Consider the following 26,306-nt stretch of genomic DNA (forward strand, 5'->3'; position numbering starts at 1 on the left):
CCCCATATCTAACAGGCTTCAACAAATCCTGAGTATTCTCCTTTCTCCAGTGCACGACTGTGGAAGAAAATGGATTTAGGTCTCTTGGAGAAATGATCACAATTTTATTTGTTGTATATATGTATACACATTGTATGTACAATATATACATCAGCCAAGGGGACCAGGTCTCTCTTTCAATCATTAGTTTTTGGTGAATGACTGACATCAGAAACTGAGTGATGAACTCTAATTTTTCAATGGGGCAGCTAATATCTGCCTTCTGCTCACCAACTTTCCACTTCTAAGTCCAGGATTTGAGCCACAGTTTAGGCATATGTCCAATGAGCTCATCATAGGGGCAAACTAGGAATGTATTACACCTTGTGGTAATTATATTCTGTGATATTATAAAACATAAATATTTGGTGTTTGTCCCTGGTTCCTGGCAAACAGCTCCTAAAACCTCTGGGAATTGCTGAAGTGACAAGAATGTCTTTGTATGTTAGGAAAATGACTGGGGCTCCCTAGGTAGTTCAGGTTGGGGGCTGGATACAAGAAAGACTGAGGAGTGATTAGAAAGTTGGAACTTTCACTCCCACCCCCTGACCTGTGGTGAGGGGAGAGGCTAGAGATTGAGTCAGTCACCAATGGCCAATAATTTAATCAATTATGCCTACCTAATGAAACTTCCATAAAAAGCCCTAAAGAAAGGGACTCAGGGTGCTTCTGGGTTGGTAATCACAGTGAGGTACAGGGAAGGGGTGCACCCAGAGAGGGCTGGAATGTGTGTACATGCCCCATACTTTCCCTGTGCATCTCTTCCATTTGGCTGCTCCCGAGTTATGTCCTTTATAATGAACCAGTAAGAGCAAGTAAGTGCTTTTCTTGGTTCCATGAGACATTCTAGCAAATTATTGAGCCTGACCGGTTGTGGGACAGGAGGGTGGGTACCTTGGGTACCCAGTACTTGTGACTGATGTTTAAGTAAGGACAGTCCTATGGGTCTGAGCCTTAAAACTGTGGAGTCTGAAGCTAACTCTCTGGGTAGTTAGTGTCAGAATTCAGTTTAGGACACCAAGTTGGTGTCCAGAGAGTTAGAAAATTTGTTGTTGGTGTGGGAAAATGCCTACATACAGGACTGTTGTGAATAAAAATAGCTCATATTCACACTGTCTTTGAAGGTAAGGGACTGCCATGTGACTCCAGCCCTTGCAGAATTCCGTGATTCCTCTTAATACTGGGGAGCATATTCTGTGGTGATATTTCCCTCAGTCAACCTGGTTTATGAAGGGTAGTCACAAAAAAGGATAGCTTCCTAAAGATACTGGGGCTCCTTTCATTAGTGTATTCCATATAGCATTAGTTAAGGAATTGTCCTATTAGATTTTTTCTGGGAAACATACATGGTGAGTGTCTCTGATCTCATGTGATAATCAGTGCTAATTTCCCACTTACTGGAGCCTCCAGTTTTCATCAATAACAGGCTAATGAAGTTCCAATATAAACCCATAATTTATTGCAGGCTGTGTCTTAGGAAGCCATGTAACCCTTGTACTGGTCTACTTGTACTGCTCTAACAGACTGGGTGGCTTAAACAGCAGAAGCTTTATTCCCCTCACACTTCTGGGGGCTGTAAGTCCAAGCTCAAGGAGTTGGAAGGGGCTGGGTTCTGATGAGAGCTCACTTACTGGCTTGTGGAAGTGAGAAGCTGCCTTCTCACTGTGCCCTCTTATGGCTTTCCTCTGTGTGTGTATAGAAGAGAGAGGGTGGGGGGTAGGTGCGGAGAGAGGGAGAGAGGAAGAGCAAGAGAGAGATAGAGAAATAGAGACAGAGAGAGGGAAAAAGAGAGCTCTGGTGTCTCATTTCTCTTCTTAAAATGACAGGACTTCTACTGGGTTAGGGCCCCACATTTATGACCTCATTGAACCTTAATTGCCTCCCTAAAGGGAGGCAATCTCCAAACAGCATCACATCGGGAGTTAGGGCTTCAATAGATGAATTTTGGGGGACACAATTCAATCCATAAAAACCTCAAATAGGGACTAGATCTAGATGTCCTTCTCAGAACTTTGAATTGTAAATCAGGGGTGAGTGCCTTCATGTCAATAAATTCTCCTCCACGTAGCTCTTTGTACCAAAACCAATACTCACTCCCTGTCCAACACACAAAATATTCACTCTTGCCTTCCTCCTCCCCCTGCCAGTAAGTATACAGTGATGAACAGAGATAGAATAAATAGAAAATAATACTGAATAATCAGAGGAACATCTACCCCCCAAATCAATAAAACAACAAAATCTTATAAAATGATGTATATATTGTGAGTGGCTTCAAGATGATCAATCGTTCTGAGCTGCCATAAAGCATGGTACCAAAGAAGACTAAGTCCTAGAAAATATGAATGGAAAATGAACATGAATGGAATCAAAGTGGAAATGAAGACCCAAAGGGTGCAACATTTGAATTTATTAGTCCTTTACTCTTTTTAACTTAAAAAATCAAAATACTGGCTTATTGCAACAAATTGATCAATATGAAGGACAGTTAATTAAGACAGTGAATAGTTTCACCTCATTTGCCCATCCATCTTCTCCTTTGAATGATTATATTAACATGTTGATGTAATATTACCTTTCACTAATTCCATGATACATTTGTATATAAACATATATATTTATAGTTGTGTATATTTATTCACAATCCCCCTCACTTTTTAACAAAATAGAATCAATGCACAGTAACTTACATTTTAAATATTTTACTTAGAGTTCATGCTTTTAAAATAGTTTCATGATATTTCATATTTTGGAATACGATGTACTGGATTACTTTTGGGTTGTTATTTTTTTAATAACCATATCTCCAGTGAACTCCTTTGTTTAAACAATTTGCTTTGTTTAAAAAAAATGTACTACACATACTTGGTTATGGTAAATTGTATATTATAACTTCATGATAATTTAAGGTAATTGAAATTAAACCTATAATATATGACATCATCTATCTGCAAAAACAATAACCAACAATTCCATGCTAAGACACAGTTCATAGCCATGGGAAAATACTTCCCTAAGTGAAATCAAAATGAGAAAGGCATTGTTGGACTTTAGTCAAGGAATTTAGGTATAAACTTCAGAAGACATTACTGAAATGCAATTGATATACAAAGAAGGCAATCTAATCTGGGTTATTGGAACATTTTGAAAGAGAATATGTTAAGTGAAGGTAGTTCTGTATGGAGTCCACAAAAAAAGATAATAAAAGAGCAAGAATACATCAGAGTGATTTCAGGACCGTCCAAGGAGAGGGACATGTATCTGATGGCTGCCTCAGACAATCACAGCCTGATGGCCCTGACCATTATGATCATCTTCCTAATTGCCCTGCTCACCAGCAGTATTCTGATGATACCTGCTCTCCATAAAGGCTTTATTACTGTGATCAGGATGTACTGACCAGCTGACAAGAATATTCTTGACCTTTGAAAGTTCTATTTCACTTGAATGAATACATCAGCAATCTGTTTTATAGATTAGTCTTTCACGAGCTTGATTAAATTGAGCTTGTCACTGAGGCTGATACATTGTGGAGGTCCTGAAAAAATCAGTTTTCTCTTTGATTTGGACCTGAACATAGACTCTTTTCACAGTGCTTCCAGCTTTGGGAGTCTTCACTTTTGTAGCCAGACAGCGATCTACTTAGGCTTCTCTCTTCTCTTAAATGTAATAGTCTCTAGACTAAAATTATGTCTCACTCTAACGTTCATCATGGGAAATAAAAAATTGGGGGGTAAATGGATAATTCATGCATTCATCAAGAAAAAAAAATTATTGAGCTTCTACAATAAGTCTGACACTATATTAGGTATTGAAGTATGGTAGAAAAAAAGAAACAAGAGTTACTCTTTTGTCATTGGGTTTTGAAACATGATCAAAGTTCCAGACTGAAGCTTTGTTATTAAATTTGAAACTGTTGATTGATTGATTCTGTTGGTTAAATGAAACATCGAATAAGGACCTAGCATGGTCCCTCGCAGATAATGAGTGCTCAATATTGGTTAATTTTCTTCCTTCTCATCTTTACATTTCTTCTTATTTTGCAAATAATTAAATATTGAGGCTTTTTGTATAATTTTTTGAAATTCAGTCATTTGTTTACCTGAAAGAGAATAGTATAATATATTGCATGTCTATTGGGTAATTTTTAAGAAAAAATATTGAATACACTAGTATATTTTGGTTAATATTTTAATTATCTGTGGATTTTCTCTCACCTCAACTGAGGTAAAATTGACATATAACAAACTGCATATAATACCATCTTATTTAACTTACCTTCACCTAAATATATAATTATCATTTTTTTCATATATTTTTGTGAAACTGTATGAAGGCTGATGTCTACTAAAATGTTAATCCTTTACTTCAGGATTCTGTGTTTAATTTGCTAATTATTCTAAATAAGTCAGGAGATCTAAGAAATAAACCAAGAACATTTGTCACTAAAGCATTTGGAAATTATTTTCGATATTAGTACTATTTTATACTTCAGTAGTTTATTAGCAACTTACAGAAAAAATCACAAAACTCAAGGGTGTATAGGAAATAATCTTCGTAAAAATTAGGCCTAAGATGTCAGTTCAGTTGCTGATTGAGAATATACAGCAAAGAATAACAGAAAATTGAGAGTTAATATAGCATTAAAGATGTGTCAATTTGGGGCTTCCCTGGCGGTGCAGTGGTTGAGAGTCCGCCTGCCGATGCAGGGGACACGGGTTCGTGCCCTGGTCCGGGAAGATCCCACATGTCGTGGAGCGGCTAGGCCCGTGAGCCATGGCCGCTGAGCCTGCGCGTCCGGAGCCTGTGCTCCGCAACAGGAGAGGCCACAAAAAAAAAAAAAAAGATGTGTCAATTTATGAGACAAAATTAATTTCTCTCTGTTTGTCTGTCTCTCTCTGGTTAGTATCACCTTAACTGAGGTGAAATTGACATACAACAAACTGCAAATAAAGTGTAAACTTTGATAAGTCTCGGCATATGTGTACACACCTATGAGAGAATCACCACAATCAAGATAAATATATCCTTCACTCCCAAAAGTTTCCTGGGGCACCTTTGAAACCTTTCTCATTCCCTTCACTGCAACCACCTCTATCTCCAGGCAACCACTGACCTGCTTTATGTCACTATACATTAGCTTGCATATTATAGAATTTAATATAAATAAAATAATGTATTATGTAATATTTTCCCTGGTTTCTTTCACTCAGCATAATTGTTTTAAGCTGTATCTTTGTTGTTGGGTATATCAATAATTTATTATTTTTATGGCTAAGTAGTATTCCATTCCATACCATGGTTCCTTTACCATTCACATATTCATGTATATTGGGTTGTTTTTAGTTTGGGGCTATTGCAAATAAAAATGCTATGAATATTCAGAAAAAAATCTGTGCAAATATATGCCTTTTTTTTCTATTGGGTAATACCCTGTTGTGAAATGGCTGGGTCATATGATGTATATCTGGTCAACTTTTTTTTTTTTTTTAACATCTTTATTGTAGTATAATTGCTTTACAGTTAACTTTCAAGAAACAATCAAACTTTTTCTAAAGAGGATATACCATTTTACATTCTCATTTGCCATCCATGTGGGTTTCAATCTTATAAAGCCAATATTTGATATGATTGACTTTTTAAATTTTAGACTTTGTGGATTTAATTTTCACTTCCCCAATGACTAATGATGTTGATCATCTTTTCATATGCTTACATGCTATCCATATAATATTACTGGTGAAATGTCTGTTCAAAGTTTTTGGCTGTTTTCTTACCTTTTTGGTTTTTTTTTTGGAAGGGTGTTCATATTCTTGTTATTGAAGTTGCTTGTTCTAGATACAAATCTTTTGATAGACAAATGATTATTAGATATGTTCTCAAGGTTCTGGCTTGTGTTTTTCTTTTTTTTTAACATCTTTATTGGAGTATAATTGCTTTACAATGGTGTGTTAGTTTCTGCTTTGTAACAAAGGGAATCAGTTATACATATACATATGTTCCCATATCTCTTCCCTCTTGCATCTCCCTCCCTCCTACCCTCCCTATCCCACCCCTCTAGGTGGTCACAAACCACCGAGCTGATCTCCCTGTGCTATGCAGCTGCCCCCCACTAGCTATCTATTTTACGTTTGGTAGTGTATATATGTCCATGCCACTCTCTCTCACTTTGTCACAGCTTACCCTTCCCCCTCCACATGTCCTCAAGTCCATTTTCTAGCAGGTCTGTGTCTTTATTCCCATCTTATCCCTAGGTTCTTCATGACTTTTTTTTTTCCTTAGATTTTATTGAGGAATAATTGCCACACAGTAAACTATACATATTTAAAGTGTCAAATTTGGAAAGATTTGAAGCTTGTCTTTTCATTCTTTTAACAATGTCTTTCAAAGAGCTTAATGCTTAACTTTGAAAAAGTCAAATTTATCAATTTTTTTAAATGAATGCACTTTTTATATTGCAGCTAAGAAATTTTGGCAAATCAAGGGATCCTGAGCATTTCCCCTTTGTTTCCTTTAAGAAGTCATAATTCTGGGTTTTACATTTAGAACTGGATATATTTTGACTTAATTTTTTAAATGTGGTATAAAGTCATGGTCAAGCTTTATATTTTCTTTTTCATATAGCTATCCAATTTTTCTAGCACCATTTTAAATCAGTTGTCCATATATGTGTGGGTTTAATAAGATAAAAATATCTTATTTTGTATATTTACAGAATACACCACTGTCTTAATTATTGGTTTATAGTAATCCTTGAAATGAGGTAGTTTCAGTCTTCCAACTTTGTTATTCTTTTAAAGAGCTGTTTTGGCTATTCTAGGTTCTTTGTATTTCCATACAATTGTCAATTGCTACCGAAAGTCTACTGAGATTTTCACAGGATTGTGTGGAGTTTATTGATCAGCCTGGGAAGAGTTGACCCCATGACCACAGTATATCTATACATTTAGTTAATTTTTAAATTTATCTCAGCAATTGTTTTTAGTTTTCAGTTTACAAAACTTGCATATACTTTTGTAAAATGTATAACTTTGTAAAATGTACAACTGCACATTTTATATACTTAAATCCTCTTATTAATATCATTGTTTTTAAATTTCAATCTCCATTTGTCACAATTAATACATGGAAATATAATTAAATTTTGATATTAAGTTTGTTTATTACAAATTTGCTAAACTCATTTATGAATTCTAGGACCATTTTTGCAGATTCCATAGTGTTTTTTTTTGTTTTTGTTTTTGTTTGCGGTATGCAGGCCTCTCACTGTTGTGGTCTCTCCCATTGCGGAGCACAGGCTCCGGACGCGCAGGCTCAGCGGCCATGGCTCACGGGCCCAGCTGCTCCGCGGCACGTGGGATCCTCCCGGACCGGGGCACGAACCCGCGTCCCCTACATCGGCAGGTGGACTCTCAACCACTGCGCCACCAGGGAAGCCCCATAGTGGTTTTTTTTTTAATTGATGATCATGAATCTTTGAACAAAGGCAATTTTGTTTTCTTTCTGATCTGGGTTCATTTTATTATTTTCTATTGTTTTTTCCCCTTTTTCCATGGCTAGAACTTCCAGTATAATGTTGAATAATAGTGCTGAGAGCAGGCATCTTAAACTTGATCCTGATCCTGATGTCAGAGTATTCAGTCTTTCATTATTAATATGATATTAAATGTAAGCTGCCTTTCAAGATGCCTTTTATAAAGCTGAGAATATTCAGTTCTATTTCTCATTTGCTAAGTGTGTTTATCAGGAATGGATGTTGAATTTTGTGAAATGCTTTTTCTGCCTATTGAGATGATGATTTGTTGTTCTTGAATCTGTTAAATGGTGCTACATTGTTTTTCAAATGTTAAATCAATGTTGATAATCCCCCTCTTGGTCATGATGTATTGCCCATTGAATTGGTTTGCTAAAAATTTGTTAAATATGTTTATAAGGGATATTGGTCTATAGTTTTCTTTTTTTTTTTTTTGTAATGTCTGTATGGTTTTGCTATTAGTTTAATAATAGCCTCATAAAATCATCTGAGGAGTGTCTTCTTCAATTTTTCTGTAAGAGTTTATGAAAATTTGGTATTATTTCTTCCATAAATATTGGATAAATTTTGCCATCAAAGCTATCCATGCCAGAAGTTTTTATTTATTTATCTTTTGGTAAACTTCAAATTTACTTCCTTTAATAGAATAGAATTATTTAGATTATCTATTTTAGGAGGTTTTTTAATAGTTTACTCTTTCAAAAAGATTATCTATATAATCTAAGTTGAATATATTATCATAAAGTTATTAATATTCCTTTATTATTCTTTTAATATTTGTAGAATCTGTAGTAATGTTACTGCTCTCATTTCTAATATTGGTAATTTGTTTCTTCTCTTATTCTTAAGCAGTTTGTCTTAGAGCTTGTGATTTTTAAAAATTTCTTGGAAATATGGCTTTTTATTTCATTGCTTTACATATTATTTTTGGCTTTCTATTTCATTAATAACTGCCTTCATAATTATTATTTCCCATCTTCTGCTAACTATGGGTTTTGTTTGCGCCTTATTTTCTAGTTTTCTGTGTTGGAAGCTGAGCTTTTTAAATTGAGACATTTTCTGTTCTAAAATCAGCTTGTAATACTAACACTTTCCCTCTAAATACTGCTTTGGCTTCATCTCACCAAATTTGCTAGTGTGTGTTTAATTTTGTTCAATGCAGTTTCTAATTTCTCTTTTGTTTGTTCTTCGAAACATAAGCTACTTAATTTCCAAATATTTAGGATTTTCCAGATATAGTTCTCTTATTGACTTTTTTTTCTAATTTAATTCCACTGTCATGAGAAAAATTTATTAATTTAATCCTGGTAAATATATTAAGTCATGTTTTATAGCCCAGAATATGGTTGATCTTGGTAAATGTTCTATGTGCATTTGAAAACAATATGTATTCTGCCATGGTGTGAAATGTTTTATAAATGTTAATTGTCATTTGGGTTATAGCATTTTTCAAGTTTTCTATATTCTTATGGATATGTTCTCTACCTGTCCTATCAATTATTGAGAGAGAGGTGTTGAAATTTTCAACTAAAGTTTTTGGATTTGTCTGTTTCTTCTTGCTGTTCTATAAATTTTCCCTTCTCATATTTTGAAGCTCTGTAATCAGAGGTAGAACTTAAGATTGTGATGTCTTCTTGATAAATCAGCACTTTATCATCAATGTAGTGATTCTGTTTATATCTGATAATATTTGTTGCTCTGAAATCTACTTTTTCTGGTCATACATACCACCTTTTTTTTTTTTTTTTTTTTGCTGTATGCAGGCCTCTCATTGTTGTGGCCACTCCCATTGTGGAGCACAGGCTCCGGATGCGCAGGCTCAGCGGCCATGGCTCACAGACCTAGCTGCCCCACAGCACGTGGGATCTTCCCGGACTGGGGCACAAACCTGTGTCCCCTGCATCGGCAGGTGGACTCTCAACCACTGCGCCACCAGGGAAGCCCTTTTTTTCTTTTTTTTTTAATTTAGTTTGGCTGCATTGGGTCTTTGTTGCTGTGTGCAGGCTTCCTCTAGCTGCAGCGAGTGGGGGCTACTCTTCATTGCAGTGCACAGGCTTCTCATTGTGGTGGCTTCTCTTGTTGCAGAGCACGGGCTCTAGGTGCACAAGCTTCAGTAGTTGTGGCTCATGAATTCTAGAGCGCAGGCTCAGTAGTTGTGGTGCACAGGCTTAGTTGCTCCTTGGCATGTAGGATCTTCCCGAACCAGGGCTCGAACCTGCGTCCCCTGCATTGGCAGATGGATTTTTTTTTTTTTTTTTTTGCAGTATGTGGACCTCTCACCGTTGTAGCCTCTCCTGTTGCAGAGCACAGGCTCCGGACATGCAGGCTCAATGGCCATGGCTCACAGGCCCAGCCACTCCACGGCATGTGGGATCTTCCCAGACCGGGGAATGAACCCGTGTCCCCTGCATCGGCAGGCAGACTCTCAACCACTGCACCACCAGGGAAGCCCTGGCAGGTGGATTCTTAACCACTGCACCACCAGGGAAGTCCCTTCCTGTTCTTTTCTGAGTTTAGATCAGCTTCCAACATTTTACCCTTTCGGTGTCTAAAGTTGTGAAATATCTCCAAGAGTTTCTTCAACGTGAAACTTTTTGTGGATGTCACTTCCTCAAGGAAGACTTTGTCCCTCCTTTCACACCACTCTCCTTGTCTATGCTGTAACTTAGCCTTCACTGAGGTCCTCTGGCTTCACCTCTAGAGTCTGTGCAATAGCAGCAGAGACCATGTTCCCACTGTCAGCTATTTCTTTTAAAATTCTTTTATATTTAACTTGCATTTCACTTGCAACATTATCACTTTTCCTTTCTTTGCTTCCCTTTAGCTTTGTTGGCCAATTTCCTTTTTTGATAATCCATTTTTATAATACCACGTGGGTATATCACTGAGAGACGCATTTACTCTGTGTGAGAACTGAATAATGGACATGCCGTGAACAATCTCAGACGTGCTTTAGAAAAAGTGCGGTCACCAATCCTAATGCACATTTGTTGTTCACACAGGGATTTGTGGGCTGAAGAAGCAGCAGTGAAATTTGCCTCTTATGCGATTACTGGCAGCTAATGTGCCATTGCAACCGAAATTTCAGCCATGTCGTTGGGCACTGGTGTTATTTGACTAAACTGTGCAACTGAAATCTGCATACAAAGCAAAGACTGCCTGGTCCCTGCTTCAGACCAACGAAATTAGAATCTCTGAGATGGGACTCAGGCCATGATATTATTTTAAATTCTCTCCCAGGTGATATTTACATACAACCAGATTTGAAACCACTACTCTGGAACAGTGCTTCTCAAAATTTAGTGTTTATTAAAATCATTTGGAGGTTTTGTTAAGACAGATTTTGGGGCCCAATCCCAGAAATTCTTACTCAGAGATCTGATAAATTGTAAAGTTTCCTGTTCTAATTACCTGACAAATGACCTAGAATTTAAATTTTTCACAAGTTAGTGGGTGATGCTGATGATGCTGGTTGTGGGCCGCAATTGGAGCCATTATCTCAAGGTAAAGACTATGTGTCATCTGAAAACAAAGCCTGTAACAGAGGCATCTATTTTGTTATAATGTAGAGAGACATAAGGGGATGTATTTGGCACGTGAAGGAAAACAGGGCTGAGAGAATTACTGTGAACTTGAGATAGAAATCTGGCAATTTAGGGACCCTCAGAATCAAACCATGCTTAAGTTCCTTCCCTAGACTTTTTAGTTATATAAACCAATAAATCCTCATGAATTTAAAGCAATTATCAGTTAGATGTTGATATGTTCAACACCAAAAATTCAATCTCATAAAAGGCTTGATTCACTGTTTTGTAAAATTTCCCCTCATTTTACTAGTTCTGTGTTATTTTTCATTACATATTTAAGAAATCTTTTAAGTATAAAAGATCTTTGGGTTTTTCAGGTGAGGTTCAAGTAGGAAGTGAGATCCATCAGTTCTTCAATATGGTAAAGACCTCTCTCAAGACAGGCTGTTATGTCTTTAAGGGTGATTTTCAAAATCAGGACTGAAAACATTGTCCATAAATTTGCTCAGTGATGTCACTTGATTGATTGATTTTTGAATGGAGGCTGTATTTTGGGTTTTTTTTTTTGTCTATGAAGTTGATATCAACACTTTCATTAATGAAAAATTATAATGAATATTTTAATCTAATGTATTGCAATAACCTAACAGTTGACTTAACAAAATGATGGAAAAGTCCAATTATTTGCCCTGTTCCTTTCACCTAATTATGTATCCAATACATTTAATGAAAACTATCCATTAAGTGAATCTTCTAATTAAACACATATATTAAATTGATACACAGTATTCTTTCCATCACCCACTGTTTCAGTTTGGTGGGCTGCTACAACAATGTATCTGAGACTGAGTGTGACTTAAACAACAAAAATGTATTTTCTCACAGATTTGGAGGCTAGAAGTCTGAGATCAAGGTGTGGGCAAGGTTGGTTTCTCCTGAGGCCTCTCTCCTTGGCTTACATACAGCCATCTTCTCCCTGTGTCTTCACATGGTCTTCCCTCCCTGTGTGTCTGTGTCCTAACCTCCTTTTTATAAAGACATGTTATATTTGATTAGCGCCTGCCCTAATGACCTAATTTAATTTAATTACCTTTTAAAGACCAAATCTACAAAAAAAGTTACATTCTAAGGTACTAGGGGTTAGAATCTCAATATACGAATCTTGGGGGCACACACATCTCCTGATCTACCATTTTAGGTTCTATTTTTATAACTCCTTCCCTTCCTCCCTCCTTCCTTCCTTCTTTTCTTCCTTTCATTGTACTGAAGTTGTCTTCAGTTTCTATGCTTCCTTCTTAAAATGTGGAAGCAGAGGTGGGGTCATCATCTGATGCTCACCAGTGATGGTTGTGCTATGCAAACTACAGAAACATTTACTTCTTCACAAATGACTCTGTGCTTGGTGAGGTCTCAGTAAAGATTAAAAATTTATGGTAGCAAGGAATCAACCTCCAAAAGCCATTTTCTTTTTTCTAAGAGGAATGAAAAACTACCTGCTCATAAAATAAAGGTGAATTTATAGCAAACCTTACTACAAAGTTTCCAAAGGTGATGTGGGAATGTGTGCTTTGACCTTGGCTGAATGTGAAACTTGTGAGTAATAGAGCAAGCTGTGCTTGTGGTGGACATAAAGTAACTTATTTCTGTACTTGGAAAACAAGCATTTCCTGTGCTTGGGCTTTATTCCACCTTTAAAATACAGTTCTTAAAAATATTTCTGTATTATACTGCTAACTGATAACTTGGGAAAAGTTTGCAAAAAATAAACCAAGTTATAATTTATTTTGATTAACAGATATTTCCCTTAAAACATTACTGACTTTAAGTTTACCAGATAGTACAGCACCCATATCTTTTGTTAAAATCTCCCCCATTTCAGTGTTTTGAGCTATATTCAACTAAGTAATGCAACAGAATCTTTTAAGAAAAGATAGGCAGCCCCTACTCTGATGAACATAGAGGATATCTTACTCTTCCATAAATTAATTCTCATATTAAGTGATTTTTCCATATAGTTTAGGCTGTAAGTGTTTGGTCAGTTCCCAGCTGAGTTGATATAAGAGATTATGCTATTCAGATGTAAAAATCTATATAGAGCTGATAGCTAGGAATAGAACTAATCTTATAGAGCATTTATTTACAAATACACTGAGAGCTAGTGCTTGAAAATCTTTGTGTGAGGGGAATAAAAGATTGTAAAACTAAATTCTAGCAACTTAGAAGTAAATCATTAAAGAATAGTAGTTGCATATTTGGAAAAAGAAACTATTTTATTTTATTTTTAAATCTAATATCTTGAAAGGTAATTTTATTTTTTCTCTTCTTTTTTTTTAAACTGAAATATGGTTGCCAAACACTATTATATTAGTTTCAGGTGTATTACATGGTGATTTGACCTTTGCATACATTATGAAACAAGTCTAGCAACCATCTGTCCCCATACAAAGTTATTAAAATATTATTGACCATATTACTTATATTGTATATTACATCACTTGTGGCTTATTTATTTTAAAACTGTAGGTTTGCCCCCCTTTACCTATTTCATCCTGACCCCAGCCCCCTTTCCTCTGGCAACCACCATTTTGTTCTCTGTATCTATGAATCTGTTTTCTTTTTGTTTGGTCTGTTTGTTCTGCTTTCAGATTCCACATATGAGTGAGATCATAGGGTATTTATGTTTCTCTGTCTGACTTATTTCACTTAACAAAACACCCTCTAGGTCCATCCATGTTGATGTAAATGGCAAGATTTCTTTTTATATGGTTGAATAATATTCTATCATATATACACCACAACTTTATCCATTCATCTGTTGATGGACATTTAGGTTGCTTCCATACATTGGCTATTGTAATAATTCTGCAGTGAACACAGGGTACATATATCTTTTCAAATTCATATTTTTATTTTCTTCATATAAATACCTTGAAGTGAAATTTCCAGATCACATGGTAGTTCTATTTTTAAGGTTTTGAAGAACCTCCATACTGTTCTCCATAGTGGTTGTACCAATTTACTTTCCCACCAACAGTGCAGGAGGGTTCCCTTTTCTCCACACCCTCTCCAACATTTGTTATTTGCTGTCTTTTGATTATAGCCAGTCTGACACATGTGAGGCAGTATCTCATTGTGGTGTTGATTTGCTATTTCATTTTAACAATGAGACCCAGAGAGAAGAAGTGACCTATTTAAGGTTAAATGGCCAGTTCACGGCAAAACCAGGATGGAAGTTTTGTCTTTATGTACTACAGCAGTGCTCTTTGCACACATAAATAATCAAATATCTAATTAACATAAAATACTCACAAGTGGTAAATATGACAGATCGCATATGTATTAGGTGTTTGGCCTGCCCACAGAGTTGTCATTGAATCTGTGTCAATGTCAAGGAATCTGAGCCTTGGTGACATTCAGGTTGTTCCAGGTCGCCAAGTGGAAAGGGACTTTGCAGGGTTTTGGACACTGTCTCTGTGCTCTTTACAATGCAGTATTGTTTTTGTTTTTGTGGGGGTTTTTGCATTTGTTGTTGTTGTTTTTAACCCTGTTGTTTATTTATTATATATATAGTAGTTTTTATCTGCTAATCCCAAACCCCTAATTTATCCCTCCCTCACCCCCTTTCCCATTTGGTAACCATAAATTTGTTTTCTATGTCTACAATGCAGTATTGTTTTTAATCTCTGAGATAAAAGAAATACTGATCACTGAGTTTACATTCTAAACAGACTAATGGACAATCAGGATAAGCTGGATTTATTCAAGGTCTACAACCACAACTTGTTCAGGTAAATCAATCCTTAGCTGTGGACCACCGTGCAAGCTCTGTGACTAGGATCCTAGGGACCATGTCAGGCCACTGGACTACTTGCTCAATTGCTTTATATGAACTTTTGTTCTGTGTTTCCCTACCAATAAAATATTGGATTGGGGAAAAATAGAGTTCAAATTCAGCAGCTATTTCTAAAATGTGGTCCCTCATAAAAGCTGCAAACAATTCAGATTAGCTACACTTCTTGGGTCAAATATCTGATTGCCCCTCACTATAGTCCAACTATGTCTACAGTGTTGTATTTACTTCATATCTTTATATGTTTACTAAAGTTACAACTAGGAGTTAAACAGATTGGACTGTACTGTTCCCAGTTATCACCTAGAGGTGGTACAGTGGTACCAACCAGAGGCTGGTACAAGGCAGAGACCAGTGAATCTGAGTGAGAAGGCCTGGGTTCTCTTAGGTTCTGGGTCTACCACTCAGTACCCATATGATCTTGTGTTAATCCATTTTTAACCTTTTAAATTTCGTTTGTGTGTAAAACAGGGACAATAATTTTGTCTGCCTCTCAACTCTGCAAAAATAAATGGAATGAGGTACTTTATAAAATGCTTTTAAATAGAAAGTGTTATTATTAAACAGTATATTTTACTAATGGGCCTATAGTCCATTATGACTGAATTTAGACATTTGAAGCAGGAATTTACCAAATAGTATGTCATTTTAGTAAGCACAATTTTTTTTTTGTTGTTTTTTTTTGTTTTTTTTAACACCCTTATTGGAGTATAATTGCTTTACAATGGTGTGTTAGTTTCTGCTTTATAACAAAGTGAATCCCTCCTTCTCACCCTCCCTATCCCACCCCTCTAGGGTAGATCTAGCTGATCTCCCTGTGCTATGCGGCTACTTCCCACTAGCTATCTATTTTACGTTTGGTACTGTATATATGTCCATATATGTCCATGCCATTCTCTCACTTTGTCACAGCTTACCCTTCTCCCTCCCCATAACCTCAAGTCCATGCTCTAGTAGGTCTGTGTCTTTATTCCTGTCTTACCCCTAGGTTCTTCATGACTTTTTTTTTTTCTTAGATTCCATATATATGTGTTAGCATATGGTATTTGATTTTCTCTTTCTGACTTACTTCACTCTGTATGACAGACTCTAGGTCCATCTACCTCACTACAAATAACTCAATTTTGTTTCTTTTTATGGCTGAGTAATATTCCATTGTATATATGTGCCACATCTTCTTTATCCATGCATCTGTTGATGGACACTTAGATTGCTTCCATGTCCTGGCTATTATAAATAGAGCTGCAATGAACATTTTGGTAAATGACTCTTTTTGAATTATGGTTTTCTCAGGGTATATGCCCAGTAGTGGGATAGTAAGCACAGTTTTCAAAGAACCAAATAATAGTTTGCTATTAGGAAAATATGACACTTGACAGTGGCCTAGAGGAATAAAGGGAATGATCATCAATTTTTTGGATGATTTGAGAAAACTAACTCAGTGCTGAACTGCTGTGATTCAATTTGATCTTGATAAATATTATAATGAAACATTAAATAATTAATTTGGAAGAGAAAGTAGGGAAACCAGTTATCAAACTTGAGGGAAGGAAAATGCAATATAACGGGATTAAGAAAAATAAATTGAGTATTTTCATATATGCATTCTGTCCACATTTTAAAAAATCTAAAAATATGCCTGTTAACTTCCCTGAAGACAACTTTTCTCCGTTTGTGTCCCAGAGGATTTAAAATATAACTGATTTGCTAAACCTGAGATTGGTCTCACTTAGAATCATTTATGGAAAGCTTTGAATCTTTTTGGAGAGACAATACAATTTGTAAGCTTTGGATAAAGAAAATCAAGATTCTCTTTTCCTGCACCTCTGCGGTCTGGTGCATTTGTAAGGTGGACACTTGAGGATGAAGGGCACTGAAGAACATGGTTGGAAACTGAGTCAGTTTGATAGCAGGAATCTTAGGCTGTTAAGATGATGAAAAAGAAACTGACCTCTCACAGCACACAATGCAGTTATTGCATTGCTTAAGCTACACAGAAACCATGAAGCCTCTCCATTTAATATGCACTTTCAAGAATGTATTTTAGCCCCTTTCTTAAATTCTAAAGTCAGCCAGGTCCCACGTTTCACCTCCTTATCAGTCAGCATGCCCTATTTGTCCACCCAGTGTTATTTTCTACAATCAATCCTCATGTCCATTTTTAAAACTTTAAAAAAAATTTATTTTTCATGATTTTCTTCTATATAGAATTGAAGTGGACAATTTCAGTAGTCAACTGTTATGGAAAGTGTGGTTTAATTGCTCTCAAACATCAGATGCATCAATAGCACGTGGGAGCTTGTAAAAACATAGATTTCTGTCTCTTAGTCCTGAAGATACATCCAGAATTGGAACTCATGAATTCTTTTTCTTTTTACTAGCACAGTCATTCTGAAGCAGGTGATCTCTGGATACATTGAGAAATTCTGAACTGGATATGTGTGAACACAGGTGAGAGGAATTTGGGATCTGCTGTTTCTGAGAAACTTAAAAATTTGTCTCAAGGGAAAGAGGAAAGAATGAGTATTAATTGAGCAGGGGCTAACTTGATGTGCTAGGAGGTTTACCCGTGATGTCTCAATATTCCCAACGCCTTCCAAGGGCTGGACACTATTATTACAATTTTAGAATCATAATTCATTAAGTAGCAAAGCTGGAAATTAAATGTAGGTTTTTGGCATTGATAAAAGAAAGGTACACATATTGAGATATAGGAAAGTCATTCTGGCTTACACAGGAGTTAACTTGAACTTTTTGCTAACTAAAATAGCCTGTCTGTGGCCTATCATACATACATTGTACATCTGCTTTAATTATTTAAGAAAAGGGTGCACTGACCAGAAATAAAGAATGTCTATGTTAAAAAGAAAGATTAAATGCCTCTCTTCCTGGTCCTCCTTTGATTATAACTCCCTTCCCAGGTGCCAAGGCCATGCTGACTTGCTGTGTACATGCTTGTCCATTCTTTTTTTAAAACGTTGAAGAAATGTAGACCTGACTTGTTTAATGTTCTTTGTTCTGACAAGATATGAAACTGTGATGAAAACCTTGCTTCTCTGGAGCAGCTTCGTAGAGTTATCCAAGAGGCTGTCTTCTGGGTAGTCCTCAGTTTGGCTTTTTTCTATTCTTATTATAGATTGTTTATTGATTATTTTCATTGACAGCATCAAAGTCTAATGAGATTCTGCTTTTCACTATAATCCATTAAACATATTATACCTTATAAAAACGTCACAAGTGGGACTTCCCTGGTGGTCCAGTGGTTAAGACTCCGGGCTTCCAGTGCAGGGGGCATGGGTTCCAACTAAGATCCTGCATGACATGTGGTGTGGCCGAAAAAAAAAACAAAAAAAACAAACAAAAAAAAACCTGACAAATACTACTAAATAAATCTGTGAATGTTCAATGTGATGAGGGCAAGGAAAAAAAGACTTTTACAGGAAATACTTTTTAACGATATCATGAACTAAATCCAAAGCACTAAAGCAAAGATAAAGAATTAGTGAAGGGAAAATTGTTTTAGTTATTATGCAGGGGATAGAGACAAATAAAGGACTGTAGTTTCTTTCAATAATTTCCTAATTTTGCACAAAAGTGTGCCCCATCCTCCAAAAGTAAGGTGGCTAAGGCATGTACAAAAAAGATGAAGTTAATTAGGATTATGGAAAGGAAACAGTTAAAGCATTATTAAAATTCAGACTGGGTCCTGAAAAATGAACCTGTACATTTATTTGACATTATTATCAATTAACATTATATTTGACATTACACTATCTCACACAATGGCATGTTCTTATTGTATGGTGTGTGTGTGTGTGTATTTATGTAGTGGGAAAATTTTGATGTTTATTCCCAGCCTCAAGCTGCAACTTTACTTCTCTCACTGATCTTTACTTTGCCCAGTGTTTTCTTTTTCACCTTTTACTTTGATCTTTACATCTTGTAAGAAAAATCTTCAATAATTTCTCAATGCTCCATGAGTCCCATCCTGACTTTGCACCCCCCTTGCCTTCCTGAGTTTCTGGACCGTTCCTCTTGCTTGTCCATATTTTCCAGCTCAATGTCCTTGTGAGTCTGAGGTCCAACACCTGCATGTTACTTACTCCCCCAGCTCAGGCCTTCAGGTCTTCTCAGATTTCTGATCTCTGATTGACAAGTTTTCCCTCAAGTGTAGGAATAATTCTGAGTTCAACACCTACAAGTAACCTTTCAAAATGAGCCCAAACTAGTGGCTTCCTCCCATTGATTGCACGTTTGGACAGGCTGTTCCCATATCTCAGTTATATACTTGGCTTTACCCTTCTTCCTATATTCAGACTGAAAGCAAAACTCACAAATGAAATAAAACTTCAAATGGAAAACAGTACTTTGAATATAATCTGACAGGTTTAATTTTTCAGACGTTAAAAATGGGAGTAGAAAACTAGTGACAGATGATTTTACTCATGTTCCAGTTTTATTAATGGAAGAGTTCAAAAGTAGCCAGTGTTTCACTTTTTAAGAGTAATCAGCAAATATATATAAAATTTGCTTCTCGAACCAGTGTATCAAGTGCATGAGTTTTAAAAGGATAACATTTTTTGGAAACAGTATATGACATCATATTTGTCCTTGAGTCAAATAAATAAATATATGAAAGAGAAACTAACTTCTTATTCCACCAATTATTTTATTTACAGTTACATATGTATCTCACAGTGTGCTTTGTGGAACTCAGGTGATGTAGCGCCCATTCAATCGTGGATTAGGGGGGAAATGCAGGCCATTCTAGGAATTCTGAGTAAGAAGAGGCTTAGTCCAGGGAATACGACTGGAAAGCATCTTTTGCACAGAGTGAGGATTCTCCAGAGGACACTTAGATCATCCGATAACAGCAGGAAGGGGCTACCAGTGATCTCAGCCACCTGCAGTGAGAGCACAGGAAAAACTCCACGTCGTTAGAGACTAACCCATCCTCCCCTCTCTCTTTCCAAATCCAGCATGAATAACTCAGTGCCACCATCTAACCAGAAACTGGCCAGAGAGGAGATCTTGGAAGGATGGGGATTACATTGAACGTAAATAAAATACACCTGAAACAATGAAACGATGATGGGTCCTCCTTCACAATTTTGTGAAAATGTCCAGTAATCACCAATTCACAAACTGTCAAAGGCAGCTTTTGCTTTTTTTTCTTTTCTGATAGCTAAAGTTGCTAAGAACATTTACCTTAGTTTGAACAAAACTGCACTTTCCTTAACTTGCATCCTCTGTCCTGAGGCTATATAGCTCTGTTCCTTTGTAATTTTTTCTCATACAGTGGATTTAAACTGCAGTGTATTTCAGTATTGTGAGGGCACTTTGCAGATTGTACTTTAGTTTTTTGATGTTGATATGAATGTACTGAAGTGGCCTGACCCATGTAGTTTGCAGAGAAAATCGTAACTCTTTCTCAATTTAACCTAATATTGTGATGCTTATGCTTCTGATACCCACATTAATCTTGCATATATAAAAAATGTAGAGTTTCTTATAAACAATTGTACCTTACTCATAATTTTAAATGGTATTTTGAATCTAAGTGTAGAATGTTTTATGAATCTCTATTAAATTTTATCTTGGTCATTTTTGACTGTTCTAATCCATCAAGATTTTCTTAAATACAACTTTTATTAAAGACTCTGAATTAACTTTGAATGAGTAAATTAGATGAATAAAAATAAGTACATTTTGTAAGATTCGGGATATATTTTAACTCTATGTACACATATTTATGTGTATTTTGTTCTTCTTTTTTGCTGTGGTCAGAATGTGTCCCCCTAAATTCATATGTTGAACTTAACTCCCAAGGTGATTGTATTAGGAGGTGGGGCCTTTGGGAGGTGGTTAGGTCATGAGGGTGATGCCCTCATGAATGGGATTAATACCCTTATTAGAGAGGCTCTAGAGAGATGCTTAGCCCCTTCAGCCAGGTGAAGACACTGAGAAGTGGGCAGTCTGCAACCTGGAAGAGGGGCTTCGCCAGAACCAGACCATGTTGGCACCTGATCTAAGACTCCCCAGCCTCCAGAACTATGAGCAATAAATTCCAGCTGTTTGTAAACATTTTCTTATAGTAGACTCAACTAAGTCATTCCTAGAAACCTGTCCTCTTGGGAAAATTCTTCCATCTTGTGCCTTTCCTTGTACTTCTTTTCCTTTTCCTTCCTTCGATCTGTTCCTCTCACTGCCTCCACCCACTTTTGAATCTTGGTCTTTCAAACACTTGAGCTCCAAACCCTTCACTGACATGATAAAAGATAGAGATTCTGAGGGATATCTCTTACTTATAAGGAAGGAGTTGAAGGTTAAAATTCTGTGAAAATATGTTCCTTCTTTTTAAATGATAAAGCATGAAAAGAGAAAAAATAAAGGACAAATATGCATAACTTGTTTTCTTCACTATCTAATAAAAAGTATGTGTCCTTTGTCCTTAGGAACTGATACTCCTTAGATTTGATTGATATGAACCTAGGGAGAAAAACACAGTTTTCTGAAAGGTAGCAATTTACTACGTAATGGCATCATTTTATTATCTTCCTTAATTGCAGGGAAAATATCCCTTTTTCTTATCTAAGTATTAAAATAGTTTTGAAATCACTGAGACCAACAAACTATTCATTTCTCTTTATGGGACATTCTATTATTGCAATAATGATTGAAAGGTCACATTTGTACATTGTATATTGTTGGTGTGGAGAACATGCAGAGAAGTCAATTGAAAAAAATTTTCCTGTTTCTTGCCCTATTGCATTTCTAAGTACAAGTGATATTTGCAACAAAAGCATAACTAGAACAAACATCTTATATACTATGCAGCTTACATGATTAAAATTTGGTTCAGTTATTGGAGCTGGGAGATAAAATCTTAAGGTTGAGTTTTGAAAACTAGCAAACAACGAACTAATGTTGTTGTTTCTCTGATCCTTGTGGATCTATTGATTAGAACTTGTTTTCCTGTGGCTTCAGTAATAAATTTATGGGTAGATTTATGTTTTCAGGCATGGCAGATTGGGAAATTTTGGCCAACTTGCCTGTTGAGAAAAATGAGAGAAGTTGAGAAATACTTACTTGAAGGCATGAAAAACCAATAAGGCAGTGAAGAATAAGAAGGATTACCCAGTCATTTAGGGCTGTTTCAGCCCCACGGGTTTCTGTAGATTTCAGGTGAGGTGGATGAGTGGCTGAGAAACTGAAAGGGGCCTTTGAAAATGTTAGGACTTCAGAGAAAGGAAAATCCAGGTCTAGGCTCTCCAAAAGAGGGTACTTTATATCTCCTATATTTCGTGGGGATCTTGAAGTCTTGCACTCTAGGAGTAAGGATGCAGTCAAAACAGGTCAGCCTTGTACAGGTTGAAGCTCAACTTTGAACCATTTTCAGCCCTAACTTTGGAGGAACGTTCTCCCAAAATGCTCCCAGTCTATCACAGGTAAATCCTCTCTTGGGGATTATATCATCTTCAACTAAAGCCTGTTATTATTTCTACAATTTTAGACTTGCAGTGTTTGACAGTCCTTTGAAAATAATAGGCACACAAATAAAGAAAATAAGGAAAAAAATAAAGGAAAAGCAATAGACGATAGAAACATACCCACAGTGCTCCTGATAGAGGACTAATTAGATGTAGACTTTACAACAACCATGGTTAATATGTTGAAGAGGATAACAGATGAGATTGGGGATTTTAGCAGAACATTGGAAGGTATAAAAATCAAATGACCGTTCTAGAACTGAAAAAATACAATATTTAAGGTTGAGGAATCAGTGGTTGGGTTTAACAGCAGATTGGACATAACTGAAAATGAGCTAGTAATGCAACTGATAATCAGTTAAATGGACGTTTGGGGAGAGTTAATAGATGCTAAAGCAAAGAAGAGAATACATTAAATGAAAATTAAATAATTTCAGTTAAAAAGATTTTTTTTTAATTTTTAATCTTTTCTAGATTAACCAATGCTTTGAAGATATTTCAAGCCAGAAACTCATTCATTTATTTAAGCATTTGGTTAGCACCTATTATGTTGCAGGGATTACATTAGACCCTTACACTATAAATCAGACAGAATGGACACAAATCTGTCAGAAATGATCACTGCCCTTCTTGAACCCCCATGTAAAGTATACTAGATATTTAAAACAATTGCTTATAGTTTTTCATATTAGGAACATATCATATATTGCTGACATTTAATTAGAATTCCAATGTTAAGTATACATTAACATTGGAAGTGATGTGTTGATAGGTGCCCATGAATCTATCAGAAAATATTACTGTATTCAGTGGTATATTGACTGGCTCATTTCTTTTATGATAAATGTTACAAAGAAGTATTTCTTTAATAATAATGGTACCCTCAAAGGGAAGATCATAAAGATTTTCTCTACATTTTATTGATTTTTAATCAACTTCAAAATCAACATGGAATATTTTATTAACATTAAAATCACTATAAGTAATGCACATTTGAGAGTATATTAAAATAGATACACTGAGATAGGTTCAATGAACCCTTGCAGGATTTTAGGTAGCAAATAATTATTTCTGAAATTACAATCATTCGAACACTTTGGTGCAAATTACTAAGAGTTTCATGATTATAACACACATAAGTAATAAGATTGACCTGACTTACTGAAAAATTCAGGGGTGACATCATTTTCTTAATGCCACATTACCTCCAAATGAAATAAAGACTAATGTGCTTTTATATTCTTATGCATTATTGCTTCAGGTCATGAGAAACACCTAGTGAAGAAAGGATGTTCTCCTTAAAGGTATATAGAATAGGAGGTTTTTCCTCCAGAAAAATTTCACAGCATGTAAAATTATTGATATGCTGAATTTTATCCTTATATTTATAATACACTGAAATTTATCCTTATATTTTTCATGGAATCATATATGAAAAAGTATAGAAACTCTTAGTCCATGATTCCAAAAACAGACTAATTTTATGTATTGACAGTATATGAGTCCATGTCTCAGAATCCTTTGAGATGGCTTAAATGGAGAGCCTTTAGTTAAAGTATATGTACAGATAGGAGAACAGGGCCAGATAAGGGAAGTTGTAGCATCCAGAGACTCGCAATAGTAGGGAAGCAACACCACCCAGGAGAGAGGTGGGCATTTTACCAGAGTCAGTAAAAGAGCTGGAAAGAGAGAGATGCAGTTGCTACCACAGGAGGAGTTCTGATGAAGGAAGGAAAGCAGACAGAAATATTCCAACCGAGAGAGATCTCTCCACCCTTCAATCTCCCACTGTTGCCTCTTGTTGGCCAAAATCACTCAAAGTCAGAGGACAAAGGTGTTCAGGTAATACCTCCTGTGATTTAGGAACGATTGATGTGGGAGCAAATGGAGAATAACCAGCAGAATAACTAAAGAGTTTCATCTTCATCACATCCATATCTATGAAAGTACTAATTAAATTTACAGGGATTTTTTTTCCTGTTTTGGTTGAAAATTCAAAATGTTATTTTCTTTGTTGTTTTTCTTATAGTTTTGCCATATGTAGGTGGTGAGGAAAACCATATCTGGAAATATGCAAAATGCACCTATCCATTTCTTTGGTATACAATTCTAATTTCAAAAATAAATCTCAGAGGGCTTCCCTGGTGGCGCGGTGGTTGAGAGTCCGCCTGCCGATGCAGGGGACACGGGTTCGTGTCCCGGTCCAAGAAGATCCCACATGCCGCAGAGCGGCTGGGCCCGGGAGCCATGGCCGCTGAGCCTGCGCGTCCGGAGCCTGTGCTCCGCAACGGAGAGGCCACAACAGTGGGAGACCCGCGTGCCACAAAACAAAAAAATATCTCAGAGTACTTCACCGGTATAAAGGCAAGAAAAATTTATTAATGACTTCAGTTTCAAGGTACTGTTGATTAACTAGCATCAAGTACATTGACAGGCAAACTACGTTTCATTAATGATTCTTTTTATTGTTTCTATTACAAAATGTCTCTAATTGACAGTACATATTTTCCAAACAGTCTGTGTTATTAGATTAGAAGCCTGATGCTATTCACATCTGGGTACAGGAGCAAAAAGTAATTAAATTTAATAATAATGAAAAGAACCCACAGTAATAAACCATGCCACTACTGTAAGTGTAAGTAGTGAAGTGGAATGGGGTCCAAATTAGAAAATGAATCCATAAAAATATGCCAATTACTGTAACCATAACAACATTTCTGTCCCAATTCAGGTGAATGTGAACCATGAGCATCACCTCAGATTAAAACCCTTAGGATGCAATTGATTCTAAGTGTTAGATGGTTTCCAAATACACATTTGATATAAAACTTTCAAGAAAGCTTAACGAGAAGATCCATTTTTAAAGCAACGATAACCCCATTAGGTTATATAACTCAGGTATTGAAACTTATTCCTATATCTGAATATTCATGACTAACACATCTGTGACTTACTTTGTATGTGACTTGGTGTGATCTCCTCTGAGCGGTACTTGGACAAATAGGGCAGTATCGCCACAGAAAGTTGAGAGGATCAAACCTAAGTCACTATATTTTTCACCACACTATCTTCTTATCCATATATAAGGTTATTACCATTTAATTAAGTAAAGGTTGAAAATAATCTTTAAGTTAAAAACTATTCTCATCATCTAGCTTATATTTTAGGTAAAGAAAGCTTCTCTTGCCTCCAATCCCTGAATTTCATGGATTTGTTGTTATCCAAAATTGAGAACTTCATTTAACTATATTTTCCTGTATCTTTGTAGTCTTGGCATGAAAATGAACTTGTCAACTTCTATTTATGGGCAGGACAGTGGAGCTTGGGAGAGAGAAGAGGTTCCAGTTGTGTACTGATGTCCAGAGGCCCCGATATCTGTAGCACATGTTTCTGGCTCTGTAAGCTGTAAGTTCTTTTTACTTGCTTGGAATTTCCCTCAAAGCAAAGTACTAAATTAATCTTGTAGAATTCTGTTTAATGTTTAGTAAAATATATTGGTGAGGGACTAAATTAAGACTCTTAAATATTTAATTTGTGGAGGGAGAAAAATCTACCAGAGAATTTCTCACTGGAAAAATTGCTGGTCTGAAATTGGAAATCCTCTGTGTTCCTTAGAAAAGAGGCACAGAGGTGGACCCTGATTGGAGGCTTGAGACTCCAGAAACATTTGCTCACCTCCAAATATAACTTGCTTGCTTACTGAGTTGTTTTCTAAGTGTGCTGTAAATGTGTTACGTCCTTTCCAGGGTAGGTTTCAGGAGGAAAGAATGGAAGAGAACATGAAGAAACCAGGCATATCACTCTTAAAAGTAGTGGAATGTCACAGGTTTGTTAAAAAAACCTACATATTTTGCAGTTTTTACCAG

The 26,306-nt window shown here is 36.1% G+C and overlaps 1 long non-coding RNA gene across 1 annotated transcript in view; it reads right to left on the reverse strand.

Moving 5' to 3' along the window:
• Positions 1 to 321: 321 nt before the first annotated feature.
• Positions 322 to 26,306, reverse strand: part of LOC149748227 (uncharacterized) — a 40,380-nt gene continuing 14,395 nt past the window's right edge. Inside the window, exon 3 of the long non-coding RNA XR_016394655.1 lies at positions 322 to 19,854. This is a non-coding gene — a long non-coding RNA (uncharacterized LOC149748227). The remainder of the gene's footprint in view (positions 19,855 to 26,306) is intronic.

Source organism: Delphinapterus leucas, chromosome 10 (genome assembly GCF_059928025.1).
Source record: "Delphinapterus leucas isolate spDelLeu-1000000601 "Yukka" chromosome 10, BTC_Dleu_Yukka2, whole genome shotgun sequence".
Classification (NCBI taxonomy): Eukaryota; Metazoa; Chordata; class Mammalia; order Artiodactyla; family Monodontidae; genus Delphinapterus; species Delphinapterus leucas.